This window comes from Bombina bombina, chromosome 7 (genome assembly GCF_027579735.1).
Source record: "Bombina bombina isolate aBomBom1 chromosome 7, aBomBom1.pri, whole genome shotgun sequence".
In the NCBI taxonomy this organism is placed as follows: domain Eukaryota; kingdom Metazoa; phylum Chordata; class Amphibia; order Anura; family Bombinatoridae; genus Bombina; species Bombina bombina.
Window position 1 is genome coordinate 474,103,375 of NC_069505.1, and position 27,937 is coordinate 474,131,311.

The 27,937-nt window shown below is 39.5% G+C and overlaps 1 long non-coding RNA gene across 1 annotated transcript in view; it reads left to right on the top strand.

Annotated features, from left to right (window-relative positions):
• Positions 1-22,741, top strand: part of LOC128635997 (uncharacterized) — a 35,283-nt gene extending 12,542 nt beyond the window's left edge. Inside the window, exon 2 of the long non-coding RNA XR_008398644.1 lies at positions 21,691-22,741. This is a non-coding gene — a long non-coding RNA (uncharacterized LOC128635997). The remainder of the gene's footprint in view (positions 1-21,690) is intronic.
• The last annotated feature ends 5,196 nt before the right edge of the window (positions 22,742-27,937 follow it).

Here is a 27,937-nt window from a genome sequence, read left to right on the forward strand (position 1 = left end):
ATAGATCTGATCGTTTCCATTTTGAACGATGGAACACTCAGAAACTTGTTCAAACACTTTAGGTCCAGAATCGGTCAGAACCTTCTTTGGAACCACAAAAGATTGTAATAGTACCTCAGATCCCTCTCTGCTAGGGGTACTGGAACGATGACCCAGAGAGAGGCGAGATCTCTCACACACTACAGAAAGGCCTCTCTCTTCTCTGGTCTTGAAGACAGATTTGACAGGAGGAATCTGTCCTCGGGTGGATGGTATCTGAACCCTATCCTGTAACCCTGGGAGACAACTTCTAGAACCCAAGGGTCCTCAACATCCTGCAACCAATCGACTGAGAATTGAGATAATCTGCCCCCTGAGACCAGTCGGGGGCCGCCCCTTCATGCTGATTTAGACTCGGCGGACTTCTTCCTCTGCTTAGACTTGTTCCAAGATTGAGCCAGCTTCCAAGATCCCTTGGACTGGTCCGCTTTCGCGGCGGGTTGCTGGCGCTGGGCCTTGTCCGCACGAAAGGGACGAAAAGTAGATCCCTTAGGCTTGGCCTTCTTATCCTGTGGAAGGAAAACTCCCTTCCCTCCCGTAATTGTGGATATGATCAAATCCAATCCTGGACCAAACAGGATCTTCCCTGGAAAAGGCAGGGACAACAGCCTCAACTTGGAGGTCATGTATGCAGACCATGCACGATTTTAGCCACAGAGTCCTGCGCGCTAAGACCGAAAAACCTGATACCTTAGCATTCAGGCGAATAATTTGCATATTGGCATCACAGATAAAAGAATTGGCGACCTTCGCGCCTTAATCTTCTCCTGTATCTCATCGATGGATGATTCCCCTTTGACCATGTCACACAGGGATTCATACCAATATGTCGCAGGACCGGCGACCGCCGCCACGGCCGCTACAGTCTGAAAAACAAACCCTGTGTGCTGAAACATCCTTCTTAACATGTTTTCTAGCTTTTTATCCATGTGCTCCTTAAACGACAAACTATCCTCTTCGCGAGCGTAGAGATAGCCCCATCAACCTTGGGAATGGTCCCTCACAACTCAAGCTGAGAATCCGGAACGGGAAATAGTTTCTTAAAAGAAGAAGGGGAAAAGTGACCCTAATCGCTCCCATTCATTCTTAATAATATTTGCCATCTTAACAGGGACCGGTAAAGACTGGGGCGCCACCTACACCTTGTCAAGTTTAGGAATCGCCGGTTCCTCTGGGTTCTTAGGAACCCGGAACCTCCAGAGTAGCAAGTGCCTGTCGCAGCAGAAAACACACATTTTCTATCCTAAACCTATAACCAGGCTCCTCCGCAGCAGGAGGCTTAGATGACACAGACTCCGACCCAGAATGGGCCTCCTCCGAAGAGTCGGAGAGGGCCTCAACCTCTTAAAGAGCCTCTAGATCTGCCATTGGCGAGGACATACCCTGGGTCGAGCCGCCCTGATACACCCTACGCTTGCGCTTAGCAGAACGTGGTAGGGAATGGATCACCTTAGAAACCACTGATTCCAGCTGGTCCGCAAAGTCTGACGGCCAAAGAATCTCTCCTGAAGGAGTAATGGTTGGACCCCGGGGTGCTGCATATGCAATCGGAGATGAATGTAGGGAACGCACCTCCCGGGACGAAGAACCCTCAGAAGTGGACGGCTCAGTAGTACTAGACATCCCTTTACCTTTAGATGTTGTAACTTTATCAAGGCATGTGGAACATAGTTGAGCTGGCTGATCTACCAGAACCTCCTCACAATAAACACAGGAATGAGACTTTATTAAGGAAGGAGAGCCTTCCAACGCGTGGCTTGCGCGCTTGGCTAGACTAACTTTAGTTATTAAAAAGGCACCTATATACCACCAATGGCCACACCCAGTTACATGGAATGCGTGGCAGGCCGCCCCTGCACTAGGGAAAACGTGCCAAAATTGCCTGAAAGTTCTACACATTGCCAGAGCCTCATCTTGCACATAACGCAGCAATGACACAATAAACAATATTATGTATAACCCCCCGTTCAATAATCCCCCTTCCAGGAATATTAACCCTTAATTCTGTAAAGATAAAAAGGCGCCACACTGTGACCCTGTCTTCTATGTTATCATCATTATCATCATCATCAATTTAAAACATGAAACGATCTTACCAGAATCTACACTGTGGAACAGGAACACGGCCTTTCAAGTGTGAGAATAGTAGCATCGCCTCCGCCATGGACTTGAGAGAAGAAAGCAGGCAGCGAAGCGAAGTTCGACAACGCTGATTGCTTGAGGAGCTGTTAATCTGAGTCGGGATGGTTTCTCAGAAAGAAGCTTCCTGCATCTCTGGACTCTAACTTTCGCCCAGGCCCTCACTAAGAGACTGACAGGACTACTTAAAACTCCAGTCCCACTGCAAAGAGTACTACCCTCCATAAGAGACTACTCCAAAACTCCGGCACTCCTCTGCCATCCTCCTGTGATGAAAGCAAAGAATGACTGGGGGATGAAGGAAGTGGGGGAAGTATTTAAGCCTTTGGCTGGGGTGTCTTTGCCTCCTCCTGGTGGCCAGGTTCTTAATTCCCAACAGTAATGAAGGAAGCCGTGGACTCTCCTCCCCTTTAAATGGAAAAGAACCTTCCAAAATAACAATTTAATGTCAACAGTATGCATAGGCTCAAACGGAGCCTGCTGCAAAACACAAAGAACAAGATTGAGGCTCCAAGGCTAAGTCCCAGATCTAAACACAGGTCTGATCCTAGTCAGAGCCTTAACAAAGGACTGCACATCTGGAAGCTCAGCCAATCTCTTGTGCAGTAACATCAACAGGGCCGATAACTGTGCCTTCAAGGAACTAGCAGATAGACCCTTCTCCAGTTCATCCTGGAGAAAAGATAAAATTCTGGCATCCTTAACCCTATGCCAGGAAAAGCCATGCTCTTCACACCAGTTAAAGTAAGTCCTCCACACTTTAAGGTAGCTACAATGAGTAACTGGCTTACAAGCTTGAATTAGAGTGTCGATAACACTCTCAGAAAACCATCTAAGACTAAGCGTTCAATCTCCACACAGTCAGCCTCAGAGAATCTAGATTTTGATGTACGAAGGGACCTTGTATCAGCAGATCTCTGCGACAAGGTAACCTCCACTGAGGAGATGAGGACATCCCCACCAGATCTGCAAATCACGTCCTTCGTGGCCATGATGGAGCAATCAGAATTACTGATGCTCGCTCCTGCTTGATGCGAGCCACCACACGAGGGAGAAGCAGTAATGGATGAAAAAGATATACGAGTCTGAACCTCCATGGTACTGATAGGGCATCTATCAGTTCCGCCTGAGGATCCCTTGACCTCAACCCGTACCTGGGTAGTTTGGTATTGAGGCGGGATGCCATGAGATCTATCTCCGGCGTCCTCCACTCGCTGCATATCTCTGCAAACAGCTCGGGTGGAGAGACCATTCCCCTGGGTGAAAGGATTGCTTGCTGAGGAAGTCCGCTTCCCAGTTGTCCACACCCGGAATGTGGATCGCTGACAGCGTACATCTGTGAGTCTCTGCCCACTCTAGTATCTGAGATACTTCTCTCATCGCCAAAGGACGGGAGCGGGTAGTGTGGAAAGGGTAGTCTCTCGGGACACAGATTCCTGAGAGGTAGACGGCTCAGAGGGGCTAATAGCACTATGAGTATTAGCAGGCTTGTCTCCCTTCTTAGACTTTAGAACAGTGCTTAGGCAAATGAAACAAAATTGAGCAGGCGAGCAAACCACGGCCTCCTCAAAATATAAACAGGAATTATTAATCAGTACAGAAGGAGCGGAACCTTGTAATGTAGTATCAGAGTCCTCCATAGCTAAGATATATCCACAGAAGGACAGAAGAAAAAAAAAAAAACGCTTTTATTCAAAAAACAGCACCTTTATAATCTCAATGGCTGGGGCAACCATCACCTCCTAGACCCAGACAGCTAACAGTGAAAACGCTCTCCTTGCGAACCGGAGAACCGGGAGAACCCCCATTGACTTCAGTGGGCAGGCAAATTTTAAAACCCACAGGGACTCTTTCTGGCCACAATAGTGATGGAAAAGTTGTCTCAAGGGGACTAACACCTGGACTGTGGCATGCCGGAGGGGGATCCATGGCAAAACTCCCATGGAAAATTACATAGTTGATGCAGAGTCTGGTTTTAAGCCATAAAGGGCATAAATCACCTAACATTCCTAAATTGTTTGGAATAACGTGCTTTAAAACATCAGGTGTTGTATCGATCAGGTAGTGTAAGGGTTACGCCCGCTTCACAGTAACAGACCAAACTCCCCGTTTAAAGGGACAGTCTACACCAGAATTTTTATTGTTTTAAAAGATCCCTTTATTACCCATTTCCCAGTTTTGCATAACTAACACATTTATAATAATATACTTTTAACCTCTGTGATTATCTTGTATCTAAGCCTCTGCAAACTGCCCCTTTTTTCAGTTCTTTTGACAGACTTGCAGTCTAGCCAATCAGTGCCTGCTCCCAGATAACTTCTCGTGCACGAGCACAGTGTTATCTATATGAAATACGTGAACTAACACCCTCTAGTGGTGAAAAACTGTTAAAATGCAATCTGAAAGAGGTGGGCTTCAAGGTCTAAGAAATTAGCATATGAACCTCCTAGGTTAAGCTTTCAACTAAGAATACCAAGAGAACAAAGCAAAATTGGTGATAAAAGTAAATTGGACAATTGTTTAAAATTACATGCTCTATCTGAATCATGAAAGTTTATTTTGGCCTAGACTGTCCCTTTAACGCTCCGCAAACTACCGCAAACAGTCCATTTGCACAACCGCAAACTCCCCATTTGCCTCTCTCTGCGTTATTATAAGGTGTGTTAAGTAGTACTATTCCTATCAGTTTAATCCCTGTTCCGTCCCCTATCAGGGGACGTGTATATGGCATGGATTTTAGGAACCGGGAGATGGAAAAAGATGCTTGCTCGGTCCTCCTACTTCAAATTTGGGGCACTGCGCGTGCAATCTAATGTGCCACCAGATAGGAGTGGTGTGTTAACTAGTACTATTCCTATCAGTTTAATCCCTGTTATGTGCCTTTTTTATTGGTTTGGTTTTTGAAGCCACAGTGCTGCACCAGAGGCCAGAAAAATTAGGCATGTACACATGCCTGGAAAAATTAGGTATTGTTGCAGCCGCCGCTGTAGCAGCAGCCAGAAAAATTGATGTTTGTTTCCCAGGCAGAAAGTGCCCTAAAACATTGTGGCTTGAACCCTATTTGGTGGTGGATAAGTCACCCAAGTCATCCGGCATTCGAAGATAAAATACAGCAGCGTGTGGACCATTTTTAGCCCAAGGCAGCTCATCTCATCAGGCCTTTTTTACTCGAATGTATCGCCCAATGTCAGTCCCTTCGGGATCCATCCCTCATTCATCTTAATAAAGGTGAGGTAATCTATACTTTTTTGACCTAGGCGACTTCTCTTCTCAGTGACAATACCTCCTGCTGCACTGAAGGTCCTTTCTGACAGGACACTTGAAGCGGGGCAGGCCAGAAGTTCTATCGCAAATTGGGATAGCTCAGGCCACAGGTCAAGCCTGCACACCCAGTAGTCAAGGGGTTCATCGCTCCTCTGAGTGTCGAGATCTGCAGTTAAGGCGAGGTAGTCTGCTACCTGTCGGTCGAGTCGTTCTCTGAGGGTGGACCCCGAAGGGCTGTGGCGATGCATAGGAGTTAAATAGCTCCGCATGTCCTCCATCAACAACACGTCTGTAAAGCGTCCTGTCCTTGCCGGCGTGGTCGTGGAAGTCGTAGGATTACTTTCACCTCTTCCCCTGTTAGATTCCTGTTGTGCTGTGACATCACCCTTATACGCTGTGTAAAGCATACTTTTTAATTTATTTTGGAACTGCTGCATCCTTTCCGACTTGCGGTAATTCGGTAAAATTTCAGGCACTTTATGCTTATACCGGGGGTCTAGTAGTGTGGACACCCAGTACAGGTCGTTCTCCTTCAGCTTTTTTATACGAGGGTCACTCAACAGGCACGACAGCATGAAAGACCCCATTTGCACAAAGTTGGATGCCGAGCTACTCATGTCCCGTTCCGCGTCCTCAGTGATCTCACTGAAGGTATCTTCTTCCCCCCAGCCACGTACAACACCACGGGTACTAGATAGGTGACAACGAGCACCCTGGGATGCCTGTTGTGGTTGGTCTTCCTCCTCCTCCTCAAAGCCACATTCCTCATCTGACTCCTCGTCCTCACAATCCTCTTCCAGCGTTGCCGCTGGTCCAGCAAGCGATGCTGATAAGGCTGTTTCTGGTGGTGATGGTGACCACAACTCTTCCTCTTCACGCACTCTTCGCAGGGCACGCTCCAGGAAGAAAACAAATGGTATGATGTCGCTGATGGTGCCTTCGGTGTGACTGACTAGGTTTGTCACCTCCTCAAAAGGACGCATGAGCCTATAGGCATTGCGCATGTGCGCCCAGTAACGTGGCAAAAAAATCCCAGCTCCGCAGAGGCTGTCCTAGCACCCCAGTCATACAAATACTCGTTAACGGCTTTTTCTTGTTGGAGCAGGCGGTCGAACATTAGGAGTGTTGAATTCCAACGTATCGGGCTGTCGCAAATCAAGCGCCTCACTGGCATGTTGTTTCGCCGCTGGATATCGGAAAAGTGCGCCATGGCCGTGTAGGAACGCCTCAAATTGCCACACACCTTCCTGGCCTGCTTCAGGATGTCCTGTAAGCCTGGGTACTTATGCACAAATCGTTGTACGATCAGATTACATATATGTGCCATGCACGGCACATGTGTCAACTTGCCCAATTTCAATGCCGCCACCAAATTACTTCCATTGACAGAAACCACTTTGCCGATCTCCAGTTGGTGCGGAGTCAGCCACTGATCCACCTGTGCGTTCAGGGTGGACAGGAGTGCTGGTCCGGTGTGACTCTCTGCTTTCAGGCAAGTCAACCCCAAGACGGCGTGACACTGCCGTATCCAGGATGTGGAATTGTACCTGCGGAGCTGGGGGGGTGCCGTTGATGTGGAGCAAGACGCAGCAGCAGAAGAGGACTCAGCCAAGGAGGTTATGGAAGAGGATGGAGTAGGAGGAGTAGAGGGGGTGGCAGCAGGCCTGCCTGCAAGTCATGGCGGTGTCACCAACTCCTCCTCTGCAGAACCACGCATTCCATGCTTGGCAGCCGTCAGCAGGTTTACCCAATGCGCAGTGTAGGTGATATACCTGCCCTGACCATGCTTTGCAGACCAGCTATCAGTGGTCATATGGACCCTTGCCCCAACACTGTGTGCCAGACATGCCATTACTTCCTTTCGCACAATCGAGTACAGGTTGGGGATTGCCTTTTGTGCAAAGAAATTTCGGCCGGGTACCTTCCACTGCGGTGTCCCAATAGCTACAAATTTTTGGAACGCCTCAGACTCCACCAGCTTGTATGGTAAAAGCTGGCGGGCTAACAGTTCAGACAAGTCAGCTGTCAGACACCCGGCAAGGGGGTGACTTTGTGACATTGGCTTCTTACGCTCAAACATGTCCTTGACAGACACCTGACTGTGGGCAAAAGAGCAGGAACTGCTCCGGAAGAGAGACGGAGTGGCGGATGGTTGAGAGGGGGCAAGGAGGACAGCAGTGGTTGACGTGGCTGAAGATGCTGGACCAGGAGGAGGATGGCGGCTTTGAGTTTGTGTGCTGCTTCTACTCATGTGTTGATCCCATAGGCGTTTGTGATGTGCGATCATGTGCCTTCACAAAGCAGTTGTACCTAGGTGGGTGTTGGACTTCCCGCGACTCAGTTTCTTTTGGCACAGGTTGCAAATGGCATCGCTGTTGTCAGAGGCAGACACACAAAAAAAATGCCACACTGCTGAGCTCTGCGATGACGGCATTCTGGTGGTGGCAACAGCATGCGTTGATTGGCGTACTGTCTGGCTGACCCCGGGTGCCAATGCATGCTGTCTGACTGTGCCACTAGCTCCTTGCGACGACCTCCCCCTGCTTCCAACTCGTCTCCTCCTCCTCCTCTCTGTCTCCCCATCTGAACTTTCCCCCCTGTTCTTCTTCTAGCGGGCACCCACGTGACATCCACGGACGCATCGTCATCATCAACCGCTTCACTTGTATCTGACAAATCAACAAAGGAAGCAGCAGCGGGTACAACATCATCATCACACTGTATGTCCATGTCTGTAATGCTGCCTGACTGAGACATATCTCCTAACTGTTTTAGACTAATAGGTATTGATAAGGTCCACCTAGGTATTCGCGGTGGCAACATAGATAAAATCTTGCTACAGCGAGAAAGTAAGTGGATTTTCAATTTGGGAACCCTGACGCCGTATGGTTTGAATGAAGAAAATAACCTTGGCCATTTTCTATAATGCTGTACAAATAATAATTATTTACTGAATACTGTTTAGAGTATAAATAAATAGATCTGTATGAAAACATCTGGATGGGAGTCGCTGTCCCTGTGAGTGAATATGCCTCTGCATTAAGCTTTTTACTATAATTGTGGTAAATAGTATCTTTTTAGATACTTAATTATTTCACTTAGCAATTATTATGTTGCTAGCAGTAAAAAGTCGCAACAATATATTGAAACAAAGTGTCTTTTATTATAAAGAAATGTTAAAAAATGATACTCATGAATAGGAACCAATATTCACCAGCTAAGTTTCCGGAGGAAATGGCAACCAATATCCCTTTAAATGAGGAAGGCACCAAATACAAATATACAAATTGCCCGGATGAAGCCAAAGAATTGGTGAAACGTACGTCGGCTCTAACGGCTCAGTTTGATCTGAGCAAGAGTGAGGAGAACGCCCACAATAGCCTGGATCACTGCGACTATCCAGGCAGTGTTTAGCTCCTATGGAAGGACTTTCTGTCGAGCAGCAAAAAAGCCGGTAGTAGAGTGTAGAGGGAGGAAGTATTGCTACGCTTACGTCACACGCCACGGCTTGTGTGTGCCGGGATCGACCGGCCTTCGGCTGTGGAACGTAGCGCCCTCCAGGATCACTTTTCTACAGAGAAGAAACAGCTTCTTACGGAAAGAAAATTTACAGGCGGATTACAAATTAAGTGGATATATATCTGATGACCGGTTCAGGGGATAACTTGCTATTTGAAGGACACCAACTATACAGCATGAACGTTGGCCAACGATAAGTATAATTATGCTGAACTTTATCTCATGAACTTTATGATTCATCATTATTTGTAGTTTTGATTGCGAGCATTTCTCCTCAGCATTTTATGTTCTAATTATATTTCCTTTTCATCACTTTTTTGTTTCAATTTACCATTGCATGATAATAGGGAGTATTAACCTGTTATGGTCAGCCTAATATTAGTTTTGTTCACTGTGCACAGTAGATAGTTTTAAGAAATTGTAAACTATCAGTTATTAAGTAAAACATATTGGACTAAGAGTGCTGGTGTGAGATATCTTTATTTCCTTGTTTATATATATTCTGACTGAGACATATCACTGTTATCTACATCCTCTGTCAATGATGGTTGCGCATCACTCATTTCTTCCAACTGATGTGTAAAAACCTCCTCTGACAGATCAAGTGAAGCGGCTGTGGTGCTAGTGTTGGTGGTGGTGGCAGGCGGGCGAGTGGTATAGTGCTATAGAAGATTGGGTGTCCTGTGTTATAAAGTCAACTATGTCCTCCTCAGAACTTTTCAAGTTCATGGAACGTGGCCTCTGAACACTGGGCATTATTCTAGTGCCAAAGGGAATCACAGCACCACGACCACGACGGCACCTGCGGGGTGGCCTGCCTCTGCCTGTCTGGCACACATGCTGACAGGCAGGCAACTGCAATTAGATTACACTAGCAAACTGATGTTTCACAGTCAAAAAAGTTTTATTTTTTTAAATTTACACTACTGTTACACCAGATATGAGTGGGGGCACTGGGCAAGTGGGCCTGGCACACACACTGGCAGGCAGGCAACTGCAATTAGATTACACTAGCAGACTGATGTTTCATAGTCAAAAAAGTTTTTTGTTTTTAAATTTACACTACTGTTACACCAGATATGAGTGGGGGCACTGGGCAAGTGGGCCTGGCACACACGCTGGCAGGCAACTGCAATTAGATTACACTAGCAGACTGATGTTTCACAGTCAAAAAAGTTTTTTTTTTTTTTAAATTTACACTACTGTTACATCAGATATGAGTGGTGTGGCACTGGGCAAGTGGGTCTGGCACACACGCTGGCAGGCAGGCAACTGCAATTAGATTACACTAGCAGACTGATGTTTCACAGTCAAAAAAGTTTTATTTTTTTAAATTTACACTACTGTTACACCAGATATGAGTGGTGTGGCACTGGGCAAGTGGGTCTGGCACACACGCTGGCAGGCAGGCAGGCAACTGCAATTAGATTACACTAGCAGACTGATGTTTCACAGTCAAAAAAGTTTTATTTTTTTAAATTTACACTACTGTTACACCAGATATGAGTGGTGTGGCACTGGGCAAGTGGGTCTGGCACACACACTGGCAGGCAGGCAACTGCAATTAGATTACACTAGCAGATTGATATTTCACAGTCAAAAAGTTTTTTTTTTTAAATTTACACTACTGTTACACCAGATATGAGTGGTGTGGCACTGATTATGGGTATCAGACATGGTCACTGAGGATTACTATGTAGCAACATAAGGAAACGCGTCTGACCTAATTTGTTCCCTATCCTGCTGCCTGTCTTTTGCTGTCATTTTCTTACGTGTTGGAGTACTTTGCTATTTGGCATTTTTGGCTAGTTCAGCCGTTTTGTCCACATGTTCATAATAAACAGGTAACTACTTGGCATTTATTACTTGTTGAGTCTCATTTGCTGCCGGGTGCGCTGGACTTTGCTGATCCTGTGTTTGTTAGGGGGCGTTGATGGAGCGCTCCGTTTTTCGTTTGCACCGGAGCAGATGAGTGAAATTGACACGTCATCACGGACATTGAGCAAGAGGGTGTGTACACTACGTGAAGAGCGTCACATGATCGATCTAGACACGCGGTTTGTGTTTGAGCGCTTCTCTAGCTGCGAGTGTAGATTACACTAGCAGACTGATGTTTCACAGTCAAAAAAGTTTTATTTTTTTAAATTTACACTATGTTACACCAGATATGAGTGGTGTGGCACTGGGCAAGTGGGTCTGGCACACATGCTGACAGGCAGGCAACTGCAATTAGATTACACTAGCAGACTGATGTTTCACAGTCAAAAAAGTTTTTTTTTTATATATTTACACTATCGTTACACCAGATATGAGTGGTGGCACTGGGCATGTGGGCCTGGCACACACGCTGGCAGGCAGGCAGGCAACTGCAATTAGATTACACTAGCAGACTGATGTTTCACAGTCAAAAAAGTTTTTTGTTTTTAAATTTACACTACTGTTACACAAGATATGAGTGGGGGCACTGGACAAGTGGGCACAGTATACGCTGTGAGCCTGGCACACACGCTGGCAGGCAGGCAACTGCAATTAGATTACACTAGCAAACTGATGTTTCACAGTCAAAAAAGTTTTATTTTTTTAAATTTACACTACTGTTACACCAGATATGAGTGGTGGCACTGGGCAAGTGGGCCTGGCACACACGCTGGCAGGCAGGCAACTGCAATTAGATTACACTAGCAGACTGATGTTTCACAGTCAAAAAAGTTTTTTTTTTTTTAATTTACACTACTGTTACACCAGATATGAGTTTTGTGGCACTGGGCAAGTGGGTCTGGCACACACGCTGGCAGGCAGGCAACTGCAATTAGATTACACTAGCAGACTGATGTTTCAGAGTCAAAAAAGTTTTTTTTTTATATTTACACTACTGTTACATCAGATATGAGTGGTGTGGCACTGGGCAAGTGGGTCTGGCACACACGCTGGCAGGCAGGCAACTGCAATTAGATTACACTAGCAGACTGATGTTTCACAGTCAAAAAAGTTTTATTTTTTTAAATTTACACTACTGTTACACCAGATATGAGTGGTGTGGCACTGGGCAAGTGGGTCTGGCACACACGCTGGCAGGCAGGCAGGCAACTGCAATTAGATTACACTAGCAGACTGATGTTTCACAGTCAAAAAAGTTTTATTTTTTTAAATTTACACTACTGTTACACCAGATATGAGTGGTGTGGCACTGGGCAAGTGGGTCTGGCACACACACTGGCAGGCAGGCAACTGCAATTAGATTACACTAGCAGACTGATATTTCACAGTCAAAAAGTTTTTTTTTTTAAATTTACACTACTGTTACACCAGATATGAGTGGTGTGGCACTGATTATGGGTATCAGACATGGTCACTGAGGATTACTATGTAGCAACATAAGGAAACGCGTCTGACCTAATTTGTTCCCTATCCTGCTGCCTGTCTTTTGCTGTCATTTTCTTACGTGTTGGAGTACTTTGCTATTTGGCATTTTTGGCTAGTTCAGCCGTTTTGTCCACATGTTCATAATAAACAGGTAACTACTTGGCATTTATTACTTGTTGAGTCTCATTTGCTGCCGGGTGCGCTGGACTTTGCTGATCCTGTGTTTGTTAGGGGGCGTTGATGGAGCGCTCCGTTTTTCGTTTGCACCGGAGCAGATGAGTGAAATTGACACGTCATCACGGACATTGAGCAAGAGGGTGTGTACACTACGTGAAGAGCGTCACATGATCGATCTAGACACGCGGTTTGTGTTTGAGCGCTTCTCTAGCTGCGAGTGTAGATTACACTAGCAGACTGATGTTTCACAGTCAAAAAAGTTTTATTTTTTTAAATTTACACTATGTTACACCAGATATGAGTGGTGTGGCACTGGGCAAGTGGGTCTGGCACACATGCTGACAGGCAGGCAACTGCAATTAGATTACACTAGCAGACTGATGTTTCACAGTCAAAAAAGTTTTTTTTTTATATATTTACACTATCGTTACACCAGATATGAGTGGTGGCACTGGGCATGTGGGCCTGGCACACACGCTGGCAGGCAGGCAGGCAACTGCAATTAGATTACACTAGCAGACTGATGTTTCACAGTCAAAAAAGTTTTTTGTTTTTAAATTTACACTACTGTTACACAAGATATGAGTGGGGGCACTGGACAAGTGGGCACAGTATACGCTGTGAGCCTGGCACACACGCTGGCAGGCAGGCAACTGCAATTAGATTACACTAGCAAACTGATGTTTCACAGTCAAAAAAGTTTTATTTTTTTAAATTTACACTACTGTTACACCAGATATGAGTGGTGGCACTGGGCAAGTGGGCCTGGCACACACGCTGGCAGGCAGGCAACTGCAATTAGATTACACTAGCAGACTGATGTTTCACAGTCAAAAAAGTTTTTTTTTTTTTAATTTACACTACTGTTACACCAGATATGAGTTTTGTGGCACTGGGCAAGTGGGTCTGGCACACACGCTGGCAGGCAGGCAACTGCAATTAGATTACACTAGCAGACTGATGTTTCAGAGTCAAAAAAGTTTTTTTTTTATATTTACACTACTGTTACACCAGATATGAGTGGTGGCACTGGGCAAGTGGGCCTGGCACACACGCTGGCAGGCAGGCAACTGCAATTAGATTACACTAGCAGACTGATGTTTCACAGTCAAAAAAGTTTTTTTTTTTTAAATTGACACTACTGTTACACCAGATATGAGTGGTGTGGCACTGGGCAAGTGGGTCTGGCACACACGCTGGCAGGCAGGCAACTGCAATTAGATTACACTAGCAGACTGATGTTTCACAGTCAAAAAAGATTTTTTTTTTTAAATTTACACTACTGTTACACCAGATATGAGTGGTGTGGCACTGGGCAAGTGGGTCTGGCACACACGCTGGCAGGTAGGCAACTGCAATTAGATTACACTAGCAGACTGATGTTTCACAGTCAAAAAAGTTTTTTTTTTAAATTTACACTACTGTTACACCAGATATGAGTGGTGTGGCACTGGGCAAGTGGGCCTGGCACACACGCTGGCAGGCAGGCAACTGCAATTAGATTACACTAGCAGACTGATGTTTCACAGTCAAAAAAGTTTTTTTTTTAAATTTACACTACTGTTACACCAGATATGAGTGGTGGCACTGGGCAAGTGGGCCTGGCACACACGCTGGCAGGCAGGCAACTGCAATTAGATTACACTAGCAGACTGATGTTTCACAGTCAAAAAAGTTTTTTTTTTTTTAATTTACACTACTATTACACCAGATATGAGTGGTGGCACTGGGCAAGTGGCTTGGCAAGCAGGCAACTGCAATTAGATTACACAGGAAAAAAATAAAAATAAATAAAAAATTATGTTCTAGTCCTAAAAAGGGCTTTTTGGGGTGCTGTCCTTACAGCAGAGATCAGATGAGTCCTTCAGGACTGTAGTGGACACTGAATACACTAGCCTAGCTATCAATTTCCCTATTAAATCACCAGCAGCTACACTGTCCCTCCTCTCACTAACAATGCAGCTTCCGAATGAATCTAAAATGGCTGCTGTTCAGGAGCTGGGAGGGTCTGGGAGGGAGGGTCTGCTGTTGATTGGCTGGAATGTGTCTGCAGACTGTGAGTTACAGGGTCAAAGTTTACTCAATGATGACGAATAGGGGGCGGATCGAACATCGCATATGTTCACCCACAGCGGCGAACGCGAACATGCTATGTTCGCCGGGAACTATTCGCCGGCAAACTATTCACGACATCACTACTTAGGAGTGGCGTCCGCAGTAGGATCGTAGGAAAATGAAAGACCGCACCCGGCTGTAAGATTTTAATGAGTATATAAATGGTGTCCATATTGTTATAGAGAAGGTTAGTGTGTCCTTATGACTATTTTAACCTCATCCATGATATAATGCTGACCTAATCAGTAAGCAAGCATATAACATATATGGATATGGGAGTGACAAGTATTGCAAAGGGCTTCAAATAACTCACAATACCTAGTTTGGAACATGGCCAAAAGTGTATTGTCAGCAGTTTTAAAGTGTATAAGAATCAGGGAGAAATAATGGTAGACAGAGTTCATCTTTGGAAAGGAAAACATCAATGATACATGCTATAGCCGGGATTCCCACAGGAAACAAACGGGGTAATATTCATTTATGTATTATTTCTCTGTTAAATTGTTTTTATGTGTTTAACCTTGTAAACAATAACATGTAATCTTGTTATTTATCTGTTCTTTAATAAATGTGTGATGGTTTAAATAGTTGAAGGTAGTATGGTTGTCTGTTTCTGGAGGGTTTCAATAGATATACAGTACGGTATATGAAATTAGTTTGTACAGGGCCGATTATTAATATATTTATATATTAATTTTTAGACGTGAATGGTTTTTAACATAAGATCCTTTGGTTATTTAAGAGTAATTTCTTACGTTTTGGCGACAGCAGGTAGGAGATTTGTTAAGATTCGTGTTCACAACAGATAGCTTTATTTTTAGGTTTTGTTAAAGAGAGATAGATTACTTGTGCTGAAGAATTAGCTAGCATTCTTTAGATGAGTAGTTGTTTGTAACATTCACAAGGTTAAAAGTTTATTGAGTTGTATTTGGGAAAAATCGCTTCAGTTAAAAAGCAGAATGCAATTTTAAACTGTATTGAAGGAGTTTTTAATCCATGGTCTAATGTACAAGAGTATGTTAATAAATCTATTGACAATAAGATAAGTCTGAGGGAAAGAAAGCATTAATGTTTAGTGCATACAAAATAGCAGGAAATGATTCTAAAGTAACTGGAGAATTGCAGGATTTACAAAGACAGTTAACTGAGGTGAAATGTCGGAATGAATCTTTAAAAAATACTTCAGCTGTTTCTTTTAATCAGGAAACTAGAGAAGCTTTGTTGACAAATAGAGAATTGAGTGCAGAGATTGGGTCTTTACAACAAATGTTACTTGATGCTTATGGAGCAATACAAGTTTTAAAACATTCAGGGCAAGTGTGTGTACCTGAGGATCATTCTAAATGTCATATTAATTATTTACAAATAAAACTGGGTCAAAGAAATGCATTAATCGCTGCATGCAAAATACCAGTTAATTTTGTAGAGTCAAAGTGTGTTGATGAAGTTGTGTGTGACAAAAAGAATGTGGAGAATGTAAAGATGGCACCAATTCTAGTTAAGGAACAGTTAGATGAAGAGGGAAAGATCATTTCACGTACTAAAATTAACCAGTCTTTGTCTAGCACAGAAATTGCTACATTAAGTAAAGAACTAGGACAGTTTAAATTAAGCGATGATCCCTTAGATGTTATGATTAGGTTATCACAATTTGAAAGAATACACAAAGAATTGCAAACAAATGATATATGTGATATAATTGTTACAAGTATGGATGATGCATTAAAAGTAAGCATGCCTTCAGAGGTTTTTCTTAGACCAAGAGTTAAACAACAGTTAATGCATGAGTTACTAAAAACATTAGGAATTGATGAAATGGATGCTCATTCATCTTATGGAAATTGCAAGCAGAGAAAGAATGAATCAGTGCAAGGATTTGCTGATAGACTGTTTGAAATTTATAAACTAACTTTGCCTGAAAATACTGAAGAATATCATAACAATAAAATATATAAGCATGAGATAAACTGCAGTAATCCAGAAATTATAAAATTGTTTGATTTGACTGTGTTTTCAAGTAACACTTTTTACAAAATAATTGAATGTCTAAAAAGAGCAGAGTTGTGTAATGAAACTAACAAGGGAATAAAACAGAGAATGTCTGCATTTGGAAAGCCATTCCCAGATAACAGAGAATGTACTAAAATCATTTCTAACAAGAAAATATTGGTAAAATTGAAGTATTATCTTTGTAAAAAATGGTAACATATTAATGCCAAATTTGTACAAAGACATAATACTGTTGTAGCAACATCTGCTGAACAATTTGAAACTAGATACAAATTGGAAAATCGAAAAAAGTAACTGGAAAGAGTTAAATTGATTCAAATAACAAATAAAATTACCAGTTCTGAAAATGGGTAAAGAGGGATAATTGCCTCCAAATCTTGTCTGGAGTGAGGGTTAGACGTAATGTATATAGTTGCCCAGTTTTTAAAGGAGTCATGAATGGGGGCTCATGATGGAATATATTTTTAATAAATACTGGTGTGCCTATATTCATTATTTATACCTCACAAAACCTCAATCTAATCCATTGTTCATAGGGGGAAAAACAAATTGTGTTACAAGTTTTTCAAGGTTCATATAAAGATATTATAAAGCTAAAAATGATATGAATTTAATTGATAATGGTATTTTGAATTAGAAGAATATTTAGTGAATTTGTCTAATGAAATGTCAATTTTGGGTTATAAATTTCTCACAAAATATAATGTTTTACTTTATTATGCTAATGGTAAAATATAGTTTAATACAGATGATAAACATTATGTTATTTCTGTTTCACATTATGTTTATAGTCTAAAGAAATCTGACAAGTTAAGTTTAGTTGTACATACAAATGCCAAGGTTACAAATATTTTGCAGCAGTTTGCACATGCATTTGCTGAACATAAATATGATTTGGAAAATTGCAAGAGGAAGAGTTTATCACAGGAAATGTACATTTAGCTATAAAAGCAATATCCATATTATTATTATTATATTATTAAAGGGACAGTCTACACCAGAATTTTTATTGTTTTAAAAGATAGATAATCCCTTTATTACCCATTTCCCAGTTTTGCATAACCAACACAGTTATAATCATATACTTTTAACCTCTGTGATTATCTTGTATCTAAGCCTCTGCAAACTGCCCCTTTTTTCAGTTCTTTTGACAGACTTGCAGTCTAACCAATCAGTGCCTGCTCCCAGATAACTTCTCGTGCACGAGCACAGTGTTATCTATATGAAATACGTGAACTAACACCCTCTAGTGGTGAAAAACTGTTAAAATGCAATCTGAAAGAGGTGGGCTCCAAGGTCTAAGAAATTAGCATATGAACCTCCTAGGTTAAGCTTTCAACTAAGAATACCAAGAGAACAAAGCAAAATTGGTGATAATAGTAAATTGGAAAATTGTTTAAAATTACATGCTCTATCTGAATCATGAAAGTTTATTTTGGCCTAGACTGTCCCTTTAAGGAAAGTGAGCCATATGTACAGCAAATTATATATTATTTTACTTGAACAAGGTCTATTGAGAAAATATAAATCTGTTACTAATTTTATTATTTAGTTTGTACAGAAACCTGATGGAAATGGGCATTTAACAATTGATTAAGGTAAATTACATCCAGTGACATCTGCCTAGGCATCAAAATGACAGAGAGGTTCCTACTTTTTCCTTTATCCTCCAAATACAAAGTTTTATTTAAGCCTTGATATAGCAAACAGTTATTGGTTTGTATCTCTGCACCCAAAGTCACAGTACAAGTTTGTTTTCAAGTGGAAAAAAAAAAAAGAAGATCAAGTTATATTTATATTTTCCTGTGGTCCTGAACAATTCAGCAACAATTTTACATGAAAGGATGGCTGCTATTCTATCAAGATTGTCAAGACTATTAGCACTTCTGCAATATGTTGATGATTTGGTATGTACTACAGAAACAGGAAAATAACATTTTAAATTGTTTACAGAATTGTTGAAATTATTGGCAAATACTGGACTTAAAGTTAATATAAAGAAATGCCAATTTTTACAGACAACAGTGAACTTTACAGGAGTGACAATATCATCTGAAAGAAAGACTCCAGATCAACAAAAGTGGATGTCATAAAAAGACTAAACATACCTGTGTCAAAGACTGTTTTAAGATCATTTTGGGATTGTTCCAATACCAAAGAGACTTTATTCCAAAGTTTAAAGTTTTGGCTGGACCCTTGTATGACTTGCTAAAGAAAGAAAACATTTGAGAACCTAAAAAAAGGATCAATACGATGGTGTTGCTTACACAGACCCCAGAAAAGTGTTTCAATTGGAAGTTACTACTTAAAAAAAAAAAAAGAAAGACTTTATCTGCAGTGCTATGTAAAGAGAAGGTTGGAAAACTGAAACCAGTGACCTATGCATCGTGACCTTTTGAAAATAACTGAAGAAAAGTATTCCTGTGTGAGGAACAGTTGTTGTCAGTATTCTGGACATAAGAACATTTTAAATAACATGATTTCAAAAAGTGTTATTGCAAAGTTCACATTTTTCTTTTGAACTTAATTGGTGAAACTAGGAAACAGTATAATTTCATCTGCAAGATTTTAAAAGTGGGTGCTGATGCTAATGAAAAGAAATATAGACATTATAATAAAGGAAACAACTTTGTTGCCAGCATGTTTGCTATATGAAGGTCAACCACATAGTCACTTTGTTGTGTTCTGTTTTTCCTTTCAATTCAAGTTGATATATTTTGGTGCAAAGTACAGATGTTTACTGTGATGGTTCTTTTTATCATAAGGATGGTAAAGCATATACAGGTTTTTCAATAATTTTACCTGATAAAATAGATATGCATTTATGTGAGATACATTATTCTCAATATGCTAAATTGGCTAATGTTTGTTGTACATTGGAACACTAAGCAGATATGGCTATTGACATTTATAATAATAGTGCATATGTGGTTAATACACTGACAATGCTTCCTTTGTATGTATATAACGGTTTTAAATCATATGATGAAAGACCATTGGTACATATAAATACAAATCTGTTGAAGTATATTTCATATTTGCTAAATAAATGTAAATTGCCATATGCAATAATTAAAGTAAAGGCTCACACTAAAAGTGATGAACATAATGAACAAAATAACTTAGTTGATGCTTGTGCTAAAAAGGCTGCAAAACAAGTAAAATTATGGGAGTTCCATGAGGAACCTGAGATTTCTGCAATTACATCAAAAAAATAAAATTAAAAAGATAAAATAAAAATAAAGCAAATTGGGTGTCATTGCAAAATTCTTATATTTCTTATGTAATATTAAAATAAAGGCATTTAGCAGGGAAACCTTTATCAATGCCAGTATCATGGGCAAATGACAAATTTATAAAATCTGAAGAAAATGGAACTTTAATGTGCTTAAATAAGTAAAATATGTTGTTTGTATTTCCAGTTGTTATATTCCTTAAAGAGACAGTAAACACCAGAATTTTGTTGTTTTAAAAGATAGATAATCTCTTAATTACCAATTTTCCAGTTTGCATAACCAACATAGTTTTAATTATATAAGTTTACCTCTGTAATTAATTTGTATCTAAGCCTCAAAAGACTGCTCCCTTATTTCAGTTCTTTTGATAGACTTGTAGTTTAGCCAATCAGAGCTGTCTCCATTGTAAATTCATGTGCATGAGTTCAATATTATCTATATGAAACATGTGAACTAATGCCCTCTAGTGGTGAAAAAATATAAAAATGCATTTAGATTACAGGTGGACTTCAAGGTCTAAGAAATTTGCATATGAACCTCCTAGGTTTAGCTTTCAACTAAGAACACCAAAAGAACAAAGCAAAATTGGTGATACAAGTGAATTGGAAAGTTGTTTAAAATTACATGCCCTATTTTAAACATGAAAGTTTATTTTCCCTTTAAGAATATGTAGATTAATTTTCAAAAAATGTAATTTGCTTCCTATAGGCGGACATTATTCTGCAGATAGAACATGTGACAAAAATACAGAAAAATTTGTAATGGTGGCCACCAATGAAAGATAATATTTTTTTTGTTTTTTTCCAATATGTTCTAGAAATTTGCCTTGTCTGCAGTTTAATTCTTCAGTCAATATGAATCAATAATTATTAAGGTTTTTACCTTTCCCCATGACAAACCTTGGTTACAAATATAAATAGATATTATTTTGTTTTGTTGGTTTTTACCTAGAATACTAGAAGAATACATGTATAGTTCAGTGGTAATAGATGTATTCACAAAATGGATTGATGTTTTTCCAAAAACAAATCAAGTAGTTTTTATAGTTGCATAGGTTATTTATTTGAGCTTTTCTCTAGATGGGAATGCCATTTGTAGTAGAAAGTAATAATGAGCCTGCATTTAGTGGGAAAATATTTCAAGGAAATTAATTAATCATTGGGAATTAAGCATAAATTATATATTGCTTATAAACTGCAATCATCAGGAGCAGTAGAAAGGGGTAATAAATACTATAAACAATTATAAACTAAAATTTGTAGTATTAAACTTTCAACATAGAAAAAAATGTTACCTTTATGTTCAATGACCATAAGATATATCCTACATTCTACTACAGGTGTCACGCCATATCAAGTAATAACTTGTAGATTGAATAAAACATTTGGAAGGACTTTACTTTCAATTGCTACATCAAATTTACAAGGGGCAATCATACAAATTTGGATAAAAACATAAATTATGCTTACCTGATCATTTTCTTTCTATTTATGAAGAAAATGAGTATCACAGCATATTGACAATGTAAATATGTTGATAGCTCAAAATATTGTAAGGAGTAAAGCTCAAATAAAACATTTTTTTAACAAAATGTTAGATCTTTTGAATGTAATAGTTTTAGTAATGATAAAGAGATTTTATGTCTAAAAAAGTCGCTCATTTGTTCCTAAAATGAATTGTTCTTTTTGTGTTTTGGATAAAGATAATTTTATTGTTTATTTCTTTGAAATAACGTATACGAAAAAAAAACAAACTATTTTAAATGATATTATATTAAACAATTTTAAAAATATATGAATTAACAGATACTGCATTTGATTTTTCTTAGAAAGAATCTGAAAAGATACCAAAAAGATGACAACCTATCTTCAAGTTGGGAAAATCCATGTCCTAATGTTGTTATGGCTGATTATGGAGGGTTTTGCTGGACGAAATTCTTTTGCATTTTCAGAGGACTGCATGGGTATTTTGGGTTTGACTCAGACAACATCAAGATGGAAATCGTGATTGTGGTATCAAAGTCAATGTAACTGAACTAGTTTTTGGAAAATGATCAACAACATCAAAATGAACATTATGATCCTGAACGTATTAATATAGCATTGGACAAAGGCCGGTCTAATGTTACAAGTTGTACAAAATGGGTTAAATGTGGCAAAGAAACATTTATTTTTAAGTTTATTTTTGCAAAATATGACAGTCAAGGACTGTCACAATGACTAAGGCACAATGAAGTTAGATGCATTTAAATATGCACCTTTACGCTTAGTTAAATGACAATATGTAGAGGCTATTGTTTACACCATGTATCTCTCTTTGCCACTAAGGAATCCTGAATGGCCAATTATACTTCAGGATTTAAACAGTTAGAGTATTATGTAAATAGTTATAATAAGTCAGAGGCAGAAATTGCAAAAGCACTGTTAACAAACAAAGTATAGACTTAGTTAAAAAAGAAAAGGCATTTCAGAATAGGGTAATGTTTTCTAAAATGATGCAATAGAGTATACTATTTTGAGATTTGCAGCAAGCAACAGTGTATGCAAATGTTTAAGGATATGTGCCTGTATTTTGTTTATTGACTCATTCATTCACTGATTTATTTATGAGTTATAGTGATTTTTGATTGGTTTACTGTTTGGCCAATTGGAGAAAGGTACACCCTAGAAAAAGGGCGCTTGGTTTTAAGCTTTTATCAGCTAAGAGTACGGCTGCAAAGCCGAAACATGTCAGCTGTTTTTTCCTTTCTCCAACTTACCAACCAGCTGCTGTCAAGCCCATAAAATTCTGAAGATACGGAATTTTTACTATATGAAGCAAGCATTGAAATTTTATTTTGTAGCTGTTTATGAGGAAATAAATGCTACTTTTTTCATCTACCGGTGCTCCTGATTTTTCATTTGTGCAGTCAAGGACAATGACATTATTTTGGGAACAAAAGAACGTTACAACATCCGATTGTACGATTTTACTTTAAAAATGTTAATTGTTGTTAAATGTATAATTATTTTGTTTATGTTAATTTTGTATAAAGAGAATAGTTTATAGAGTAATGTGCTAAACCTTACCGTTACACTATAAGGCCTAGCAAAGGGGTGGACTGTAAGATTTTAATGAGTATATAAATGGTGTCCATATTGTTATAGAGAAGGTTAGTGTGTCCTTATGACTATTTTAACCTCAGCCATGATATAATGCTGACCTAATCAGTAAGCAAGCATATAACATATATGGATATGGGAGTGACAAGTATTGCAAAGGGCTTCAAATAACTCACAATACCTAGTTTGGAACATGGCCAAAAGTGTATTGTCAGCAGTTTTAAAGTGTATAAGAATCAGGGAGAAATAATGGTAGACAGAGTTCATCTTTGGAAAGGAAAACATCAATGATACATGCTATAGCCGGGACTCCCACAGGAAACAAACGGGGTAATATTAATTTATGTATTATTTCTCTGTTAAATTGTTTTTATGTGTTTAACCTTGTAAACAATAACATGTAATCTTGTTATTTATCTGTTCTTTAATACATGTGTGATGGTTTAAATAGTTGAAGGTAGTATGGTTGTCTGTTTCTGGAGGGTTTCAATAGATATACAGTACGGTATATGAAATTAGTTTGTACAGGGCCGATTATTAATATATTTATATATTAATTTTTAGACGTGAATGGTTTTTAACATAAGATCCTTTGGTTATTTAAGAGTAATTTCTTACACCGGTGACGTGGTGTGTAGGACAGGACTTCCCCTGCTATGAAAAAGGTGCTAAGCTATTATGAGCTGCGCAACACTCAAAAATGAAAGTGGGGGGGCGTGTCTGCCAAGCAACCAAGATGGCTGCTATCTACCTTTGGCTGAAGCATAGAGCAGATAAAACTACTTTATAACTATCATAAGCCCAACTTTTTATGCATTACACAAGAACTATGGGACGTCCAAAATGTGGGGAACAGCGTGGTAGCTTTTTATGTGAAAATTTGGTCAGGTTGACCTGATCGGTGAAGGTGCGCAACAAAGACCTAATAACGGACTGCATCTCCATTTGGCCTTCCTCACTTTCTTAATGGACCAGGTTAATCACCCCAAGAAATTGATTTCTTAAAGCCATACAATGGAGCATCTACAATCGGTCTTGTTGGAGAAACTGGAATTACTAATACGCACACACTTCTCTAAAATGGAGGAGAGCTTGTTGAAGGCAAGGACGGGAGCCGATTGTTTGGAAGTGCAGGGACACTCACCTCAATTCCCAGACCAGGATTTTGCCGTTACCATGTCCGCTCCTGCGTCCCTGGTGCAGTGGCCTGCAGTCCCGACATCTCCATCTCCGCTTTTATATTACACCCAGCTCCGCATGATGTGGATGATTGTGCAACCTGGTCTCAGGACACAGACTGACGAAATCACAGCTAGACCCGATGATGTTCTCATACTTACCACGGGACAGAGCTCTAGAAAAACGGTTGTATAGCCATGAGATGATCTCTGGAAACAACATATGGTACAGATTAAGTTTATGGTGGCTTGTTATGGGGAAACGCATTTTGTTGCATGGACAAGAGAGTCCTCACTGTAGCCAACTGGCAGGAAATTGTCTCCCATCAGGCGGGGTATAGGCTAAGATTTAATGGATATCTATTAATGGACAGATCTCTTAGTGGCAGGCTGCATGTTGTTTTGTTGTTTTAAGCATAAAGTTTAGCATTACAATGTTCTATGTAATTGTTTAGCGGTTATCTTCCAGCCATTATGCTTATATGTCGTTTTTTTGTCTTCTTCCTCTAAATGGTAGGAAACTACTCATGCACATGTACAAAGAAAACTGAATGTTTAGATGGAATTTGTAATATACTTAAAAGGGAGCTATCATGTTTGTTAATGATGAGGCGACATATGGTATTGGTATTCTGTGTTCCAAACAATCTACATACAAATTCTTGGTTTTATATGCTACATATGTGCCTAACATACTTTTACATGTTTCCCTATAGGACCGGTTGGATTGCTCTCCATTTATTTAGGTATGCCCTAGTCTCCTTGTAACCATCAAAAATACGTGGCAGCACGGTTGATATAATTTAGGATATTGCTAGAGCTATATTTCTGCAGGAAGGGGTGGAGAATGTGTATAAATAATGGCATGGCAGAAATCGGACTTGTCCACTTATGAGACCAGGTTAAATATGACAACTGTCCCCTGAAGGCTCTTCTCATATATATGCAGACAATCTACCTTGTTAAGCTCCATAGACCTCAATCATTTGAGCCTTTTATATAAAAATGCACCACATTGCGGAATTTAGATTTAAATTTATATCTTTTGATGGAAGATGTAATTACCATTTTCTACCACCGGAGGGGAGTAAAGGTTTAATTATACTCTATACATGACATATTTTTGTGCACGTTTGGCTTAGCTTACTATATTACTTGGGTCTGCTCCTAGATTCCCAGTTATACATTTATCGTGTTGCCCTCTACAGACATATCATCTACTTCTATATATGCAGCTCACAACTAGGTATTTGTATATTTTTCCCCACTGCCTCCTACCGACTAAAGATAATGTTCTAAAGAGGGCTCTTGATGACTGTCACTGTTTATATTATACATCCTAATCTGAGTTTTGTGCTTTAAGTGTACTTATAGGTTTAATAGATATATGTTGGTCAGGCATATTGCTTATAGTTATATATTTTCTTTTCTGGAGACACAGTTCTCTGCTGCTTTTTTAATGCAACTCTATATTTGACTATATATACAAGCCACATGTGAGTACTTAAGTCTAAGATAATACAGGTTATGCTGATGGGTTGTTTTGTTTTATTTTACCCATGTCCTAAAGATGCTATGCTTGTGTTTCATTCATTGCTAACACTTATTTGTCAGTGGGACAAAGTTATTTATAACAACGGTACACAAATCTGATGTGACATTATATTTTTTTGCTGGCTGTCTCTTTTCTCTCTCAGAATGTTGCTTTATATTTCTTTTGTCACTTTATATCTGAAAGCATACTAAGGCTTGCTAGCCCCACATCTGTATTGATGTTATCCTAATTGTTTTAGCACTGACTGGTCCTTGGCTGAGAACTGTTGCATTATTACATTAAGACTATAGTAGTAAGAAGCTACACAAGTCGTCAAACTTAATTTGACAGGTGCCACGCCCCTTTTTATGTAAATCCCCGCCCCTTTCACACCTAAGTCTCCGCCCATGTTCCCGCCCCTAAAATCCGCCCCTTTTTAATATTGATAATGATTTTGATATGGTAATGATATAGTTGCGTAATAAATAAAATGTATTTTTATTAATTGCAATGATTTTGATATGGTAAATATATAGTTGCGGTATAAATAAAATGTATTTTTATTGATTGCAATGATTTTGATATGGTAAATATATAGTTGCGGTATAAATAAAATGTATTTTTATTGATTGAATAATTGTTTTATGACTGAGCGTAATGTTTTTACTTTGCTGGGGTATATGTAATATCCAATAGGTTTTGTAGTGAATATTTTTAATACCCTTTAAATATTTATGTTTAAGGATACGGGCAAGACAAAGCTGTAATAAACATGTTCGGACTTGCCCGCAGCACAGAATTCTGTACTAGGGGCATAAGACAAAGCTGAAAACAGACACGGCCTTAAACATGTATATTAAAAATATATATACTAAACTGTAGTTTAAAACACATTATCTTCACACATACTTAAGTATATACTTTTCTACTTTCTTCTGGCACTGTCTTCTGCTATATCACACAGGCTAGGTACTCAAAATGCCTGGACAAGACAAAGTTATATATACACATGCACACACAGAGAGAAAGAGAGACAAATAGAGAGAGATGTAGTCACACACACAATATATATATATATATATATATACACACACAGAGCTGTCTTTTGCTATATCACACAGGCTGAGGACTCAATATGCCTAGGCACGACAAAGCTGTAACAAACATATTGTGAGATAGATATATATAGACACACACAGACACAGAGAAAGAGAGAGAAATAGAGAGAGAGATATATTCACTCACAAAACAAACAACAAAAAACAAATAATAAATATATACACACACACACAGACACAGAGGGCGAGAGAAATAGAGAGAGCGATGTACTCACACACAAAAAAACAACAAAAAACAAATAATAAATATATACACACACAAACAGACACAGAGGGAGAGAAAAATAGAGAGAGAGAGATGTATTCACGCACAAAAAAAACCCAACAAAAAACAAATAATATATATATATATACACACAGACAGACACAGAGGGAGAGAAATAGAGAGAGAGATGTATTCACTCACAAAACAAACAACAAAAAACAAATAATATATATATATACACACAGACAGACACAGAGGGAGAGAAATAGAGAGAGAGATGTATTCACTCACAAAACAAACAACAAAAAACAAATAATCTATATATACACACACACACACAGACACAGAGGGAGAGAGAAATTGAGAGAGAGAGATGTACTCACACACAAAAAAAACAACAAAAAACAAATAATATATATATACACACACACAGACACAGAGGGAGAGAGAAATAGAGAGAGAGATGTATTCACACACAAAAAAACAACAAAAAACAAATAATATATATATACACACACACACAGACACAGAGGGAGAGAGAAATAGAGAGAGAGATGTACTCACGCACAAAAAAAACCAACAAAAAACAAATAATATATATATACACACAGACAGATACAGAGGGAAAGAGAAATAGAGAGAGAGATATATTCACACACAAAAAAAACAACAAAAAAACAAAAACAAAAAATATATATATATATACACACACACATAGACAGATATATTCACACAAAACACTCAAAACAGGCATTACCTTAAGTATGTATATTAAATATATACATATATTGACCAGGGAAAAATCATGAAAACTGTAGTTTAAAACACATTAGCTTCAAACATATGGAAGAATATACGGTCATGCTTTTTGCAGCACTGAGTGTTGCTATGAGTACTAATATATGTAGACAAAAAAAAATGTGTACACACCCCCTTTTC